General features: G+C 36.9%; 1 protein-coding gene across 3 annotated transcripts in view; it reads left to right on the top strand.

The window, feature by feature from the left end:
- The first annotated feature begins 422 nt into the window (after window positions 1–422).
- Window positions 423–6,000, top strand: part of ZNF713 (zinc finger protein 713) — a 56,299-nt gene continuing 50,721 nt past the window's right edge. The window contains exon 1 of one of the 3 annotated variants that reach the window (XM_033110860.1): window positions 423–756. The gene's annotated coding sequence lies outside the window, so the exon portion shown is untranslated. Of the gene's footprint in view, window positions 757–814; window positions 921–1,767; window positions 1,897–6,000 lie in introns of those variants that run through there. The other 2 variants (XM_033110861.1, XM_033110862.1) reach the window with 2 other exon arrangements.

Here is a 6,000-nt window from a genome sequence, read left to right as displayed (position 1 = left end):
GTATTTGGCAGTATCTATTTGAAAATTTTTCAAAGATGTAATTCTCTAAAATCTTATTATAGACCAGCATTAACAGATGAACCTTAGCAATCCATTTTGGTGATGGAGAACTAATTTTGAATCCCAATTAAGCAAAATGTTATCCTCATTAAAAGGATTTCATTATTCTCATCAGTAGACCTGTATTGCAAAAAATAAAAATGTATCCAATTATTATTACATTTAGAGTTTCGTGGATATAAAATGAGCAGAGGGGGGCGGTATTCCAGGACTGAGTAGAACGATGGATTGTGTTGTTGCCTTGGGGACGAAGAGAGGACACCGCGCCGGAGCCAGGCAGTCCAATGTTTCTGATTGGCAAGGGCTATGGGAGGGTCTTCACCACCTCCTCCTGGGCCCCCTCAGAACGCGAAATCCTTTGAGGGTCGTGGGCCGAGGCCCACGCTTCCTCGGTTAGCCCGCCCTGGTGAAAAGCACACAGCGCGGCAGCGGCGAGGAGGTCCGGGGCAGGTGGGAAGCGATCCGCCCTAAGCGCCACTGGCGCATGCGTATTGGGGATCCAAAGCCAGCGGAGCGTGGACGCCATTGCGGGGGTTTCTTCAGAGCCCACCTGGCGCCGGGCGCTGGTAGAGCCCACGGCACAGTCACTGGGAGTCATTGGCTCCGGCATCAGGGCTCTCACCCTCTCCCGCTTCGGCTTGGACTGGGGGCGGAGGCGGTGTCAGGGGGCGGAGCGCCCTTTGTCTGTGGAGGCTGGTGAGTGCGCCCGCCTGGGACCGAGCAGCGGGCGCAGGGAAGGGCGGGCGCAGGGAAGGGCGGGCGGGCCGTGGGTGCTCTGCCATGGAAGCCGCCCCTGCGCGGGAACCGGAGTCTCCCAGCAACGCCCTCAATCTTCTTGGAGATCCTGTGTTCCTTCTTTGGTAGGACCGCCTCCCCATCCCAAGATTATAAACGTGTTTTCTTCTAATATCTTCTGCAATTTATTTTTGTGGAGGTGTGGGTGGGTATCATTTTTTGGAAAGTTTTCCCCCATCTCAAGAATGTTAAAACACAAAAATTCATAGACATAGACAATAGTTTAGTGGTTACCAGAGGGTAATGGGGGAGGGATGGTAGATGAGGGTGAATGGGATCAAATATATGGTGATGGAAGGAGAACTGACTCTGGATGGTGAACACACAATGGGATTTATAGATGATGTAATACAGAATTGTTCACCTGAAATCTATGTAACTTTACTAACTATTGTCACCCCAATAAACTTTTAAAAAATGTTAAAACACCATTATTTTCTTCTAATACTCTTAAAGGATTTTTAAAATATCTTCATTTTTACTTTTTTACCCATATTTTATTGGGTATTAATATTGTGGTGTTAGGTAGCAGTATGCCTTTTTCCTCAGTTGTCTTGAAACAAAAAGACAATTCTGTTGTCTTGAATTGTCAAAGAAACAAAAAGACTCTGGAGGCTTTGCTAGAAATACCTAAGTGATAGAGATTTATTCAAGAGTCTTAGACTTTGCAAACTGGAAACACAGCTAGGCAAAAACCTACAATTGTTCCAAAAAAGAAAGAAAAGTTAAAAGTCACTTGAAATGTATGTAACTTTACTAACAATTGTCACCCCAATAAACTTTAATTTAAAAAAAAGTTATTGTAGTAAAAAGTATATTCTTAAGAATTTTCCGCCCTGCATTCTTAGCTCTAGGATTGGTCCCGTATGGTTGTCACTCAGATTACAGTCAGGATGATGGATGCCAGATGGTCCTGATGTCAGGTGGTCCTGAAGATGGGCACCAGATGTCTGGTCACATCCCGTTGTCCAGATAATGGATGTCAGGTGGATGTAATCATGGGGTAATCAGCTGGTCTGGATAAGTGAGTCCTTTGAAGGGGTAAGTAGAGCGCTATCTGGAGGTCCAGATGTATTTCCAGGCATTGACACAGGACTGGAAAATTTTTTAAAAATTTAAGTTCCCAGGCTAGTTATAAGAATAGTCTTTCCTCATGCCTCAATTATATTAATAATTTTAGCAGCTTGGTTAAAGTGACTCCATTTTATATATTCCCTATCTTCACTCTTTCCTCATTTCCCTCTTTTGATCAGGATTTTTCTTTCAGAAAACATCAAACAAAACATTTTAAAGTCCCTCATTGTCAGGGTGGCAATGCCTTCCCTGGTCCTTCAGAGGGAGGATATCAGTTAGAGACCCACTTGCCGTTTATGGGTCTTATAACCCACCAAAATTTATGCCAATTTTAGGTTAAAGCATTAGGAAAGGACCAATTATTTTTACATATCAATGGCTAATTGTGTTCAATGAGCTAATTTATAGTGATCACAGCATGAACTGGCACATGCCTTGGTTTTCTTTTAGTGTTTGTACAGCATACATAAATCTTGTAAATAATCATAAGAAATATTCCCAAGATAATAATCACCCCAATTTGAAAGATACTAATTTTTTTTATTTACGTATAGTTGGTATACAATATTATATTGGTTATATTAGTTTCAGGTGTGAAATATAGTATTCAAAATTTTTATAACTTACAATGTGATCACCCCACTAATTCTAGTAATCATTGGTCACCATGCACACTTATCACAGTATTATTAACTATATTCTCTTTCCCCTTTTCACTTATTCCCCCACCCACTCCCTTCTGGTAACCATCCCTTTGGTCTCTGTTTCTGAGTCTGTTTTTGTTTTGTTTGTTCACTTGTTTCGTGCTTTTAGATTCCACATATAAGCGAAACCAGACGGTATTTGTCTTTCTCTGCCTGATTTATTCCACATAGGATAATATTCTCTAGATATATCAATTTTAATGCAAATAGCAAGATTTGATTTTTTTTATTATTGCATAATATTACATTGTGTATATATATGCACCACTTCTTTATCCATTCATTTATTGATGGGCACATAGGTTGCTCCCATATCGTGGCTATTTTACATAATACTGCAGTGAACATAGGCGTGCATATATCTTTCTGAATTAGTGTTCTTGTTTTATTTGGATAAATACCCAGAAGTGGAATTGCTGGGTCTTGTGGTATATCTATTTTTAGTTTTTTGAGGAACCTCCATACTGTTTTCCTTAGGGGCGGCACCAGTTTGCAGTCCCACCAACAGTGCACAACAGTACACTTTTCTCCACATCCTCATCAACACATGTTATTTTTTGACTTTGTGATAATAGCCATTCTGACCGGAGTGAGGTGATATCTCATTGTGGTTTTGATTTGCATTTCCCTGATGATTAGTGATATTGAGTATCTTTTCATATTATCTGTTGGCCATATGTATGTCTTCTTTGGAGAAATGTCTTTTCATGTCCTCTGCCCATTTTTCAATCAGATTGTTGATTTTTTTATTATTAAGTTGTATGAATTTCCTATATATTTTGGATATCAACTCTTTATTGGATATATCATTTACGACTATATTCTCCCATTCAGTAGGTTGTCTTTTTGTTTTCTTCAATGTTTCCTTTTCTGTGCCAAAGATTTTTAGTTTAATGAAGTCCTATTTGTTTATTTTTGCTTTTGTTTCCCTTGCTTGAGGAGATGTATCCAAAAATATGTTACTCACTGATGTCAAATAGTTTACTGTTTATGTTTTCTTCTCGTTTTATGGTATCTGGTTTTACACGTAAGTCTTTAACTCATTTTGAGTTTATTTTTATATATGGCGTAAGAGTGGTCCAGTTTCTTTCTCTTTTTTTTTTTTTGTTTTTGCATGTATCTGTCCAGTTTTCTCAACACCATTTGGTGAAGAGATTGTCATTAGTCCATTGTATATTTTTACCTCCTTTGTCATAGACTAGTGGACCATATAAGCTAGGGTTTATTTCTGGACTCCCTATTCTGTTTGTGTCTGTTTTTGTAGTGGTACAATACTGTTTTGATTATTACAGCTTTGTAGTATATTTTGAGATCAAGTGTCATGATATCTCCAACTTTGTTCTTCTTTCTAGAGATTGCTTTGGTTATTTGAGGTCTTTAGTGGTTCCATATAAATCTAGGATTATTTGTTCTAGTTCTGAGAAAAATGACATTAGTATTTTGATAGGCATTTCATTGAATCTGTAGATTTCTTTGGGTAGTATGGTCATTTTAACAATATTAATCCTTACAATCCATGAAAATTGTATGTCCTTCCATTTATCTGTCCTCTTCAATTTCTTTCTTCAATGTTACAGTTTTCAGAGTGCAGATCTTTCACCTCCTTGATTAAATTTATTCCTAGATATTTTAGTTTTTTGATGCACTTGTAAATGGGATCGTTTTCTTAATTTCACTTTCTGATTGGTCATTATTAGTATTTAGAAACGTGACAAATTTCTGTATATTAATTTTGCATCTTGCTATTATACTGAATTCTTTATTCTGTTAATTTTTTAGTGTATTCTTTAGGATTTTTTTTATATAGTATCATCATATGCAAATAATGACAGTTTTACTTTTTCCTTTGCAATTTGAATGTGTTTTATTTCTTTTCCTTGACTGATTGCTGTGGCCAGGACTTCCAGTACTATGTGGAATAGTAGTGGTGAGTGTGGGCATACTTGTCTTCTTCCTGCTTAGAGGAAAAGCTTGTAGCTTTTCACCATTGAGTATGATGTTAGCTGTGGGCTTATTGTATATAGCCTTTATCAAAGTGGTAAGTTCCTCCTATACCCACTTTGTGGACAATTTTTATCGTAAATGGATGTTGAATTTTGTCAAATGCTTTTTCTGCACCTATTGGGATAATCCTATGATGCTTATCCTTGGTTTTGTCGATGTGATAAATCACATTAATTGTTCTGAAGATATTATTCAGAACACTCTTGTATTCCTGGTATAAATCCCACTTGATCATGGTGTATCCTTTTTATGTACTATTGAATATTGGTTTGCTAATAATTTGTTGAAAATTTTTGCATATATGTTCATCAGAAATATTGGCCTGTAATTCTCTTTCTTTGTATTGTTTTTGTCTGGTTTTGGTGTCAGTAACGCTGGCCTCGTAGAATGAGTTTGGAGGTGTTCCTTCCTCTTCAATTTTTTTTTCAAATTGTTTGAAGATAGGTACTAATTCTTCTTTAAATGTTTGGTAGAATTCACCTGTGAAGCCCTCGTGACCTGGGCTTTTGCTTGTGGGGAGTTTTTTTTTGTTTTCCTCCTGCTTCAGTTTCATTGCTACTAGTTAGTCTATTCAGATTCTCTGTTTCTTCCTGCTTTAGCTTTGGAAGTTTGTATGTTCCTAAAAATTTATCCATTTTTCTAGATTGTCAAGTTTGTCGGCCTATAATTGTTCATAGTATTCTTTAATGATCCTTTGTGTATCTGTAGTGTCACTTATAATCCCTCCTCTTTCGTTCCTGATTTTATTTATTTGTGTTCTCTCTCTTTTCTGCTTGATAGATCTTGCTAGAGGCTTGTCAATTTTATTTATCATTTTTAAGAACCAGCTCTTTGTTTCTTTTTTTTAAATTGGGGTAACAATGGTTTGTAAAACTACATAGTTTTCATGTGTACATTTCCATAATATATCATCTATATATCATCACATTGTGTGCTCAGCACCCAAAATCGGTTCTCCTTCTATCATCATATATTTGACCCCCTTTACCCTTTTCTACCATCTCTCCTCCTGCTTTACCCTCTGGTAACCAACTCTTTTGTTTCATTAATCTTTTCTATTATTTTTCTATTTTCTATTTCATTTATTTCTGCTGTGACCTTTATTATTTTCATTACTTCTACTTACTTTGGGTTTTGTGTGTACCTCTTTTTCTAGTTTGTTTAGATGTAAATTTAGATTGTTTATTTGGGATTTTTCCTGATTCTTGACATAGCCCTGTATAGCTACAAACTTTCCTCTTTTAACTGCTTTTGCTGCATCCCATAATTTTCATAAAGTTGTATTTTCATTTTCATTTGTCTCAAGGTAGTTTTTTTTTTAATTTCTTGCGGTGACAATTGTTAGTAAAATTACATAGATTTC

This window comes from Rhinolophus ferrumequinum, chromosome 7 (assembly GCF_004115265.2).
Source record: "Rhinolophus ferrumequinum isolate MPI-CBG mRhiFer1 chromosome 7, mRhiFer1_v1.p, whole genome shotgun sequence".
In the NCBI taxonomy this organism is placed as follows: Eukaryota; Metazoa; Chordata; class Mammalia; order Chiroptera; family Rhinolophidae; genus Rhinolophus; species Rhinolophus ferrumequinum.
The sequence above is the reverse complement of the archived record's forward strand: the minus strand, read 5'-3'. Positions and strand labels throughout refer to the sequence as shown.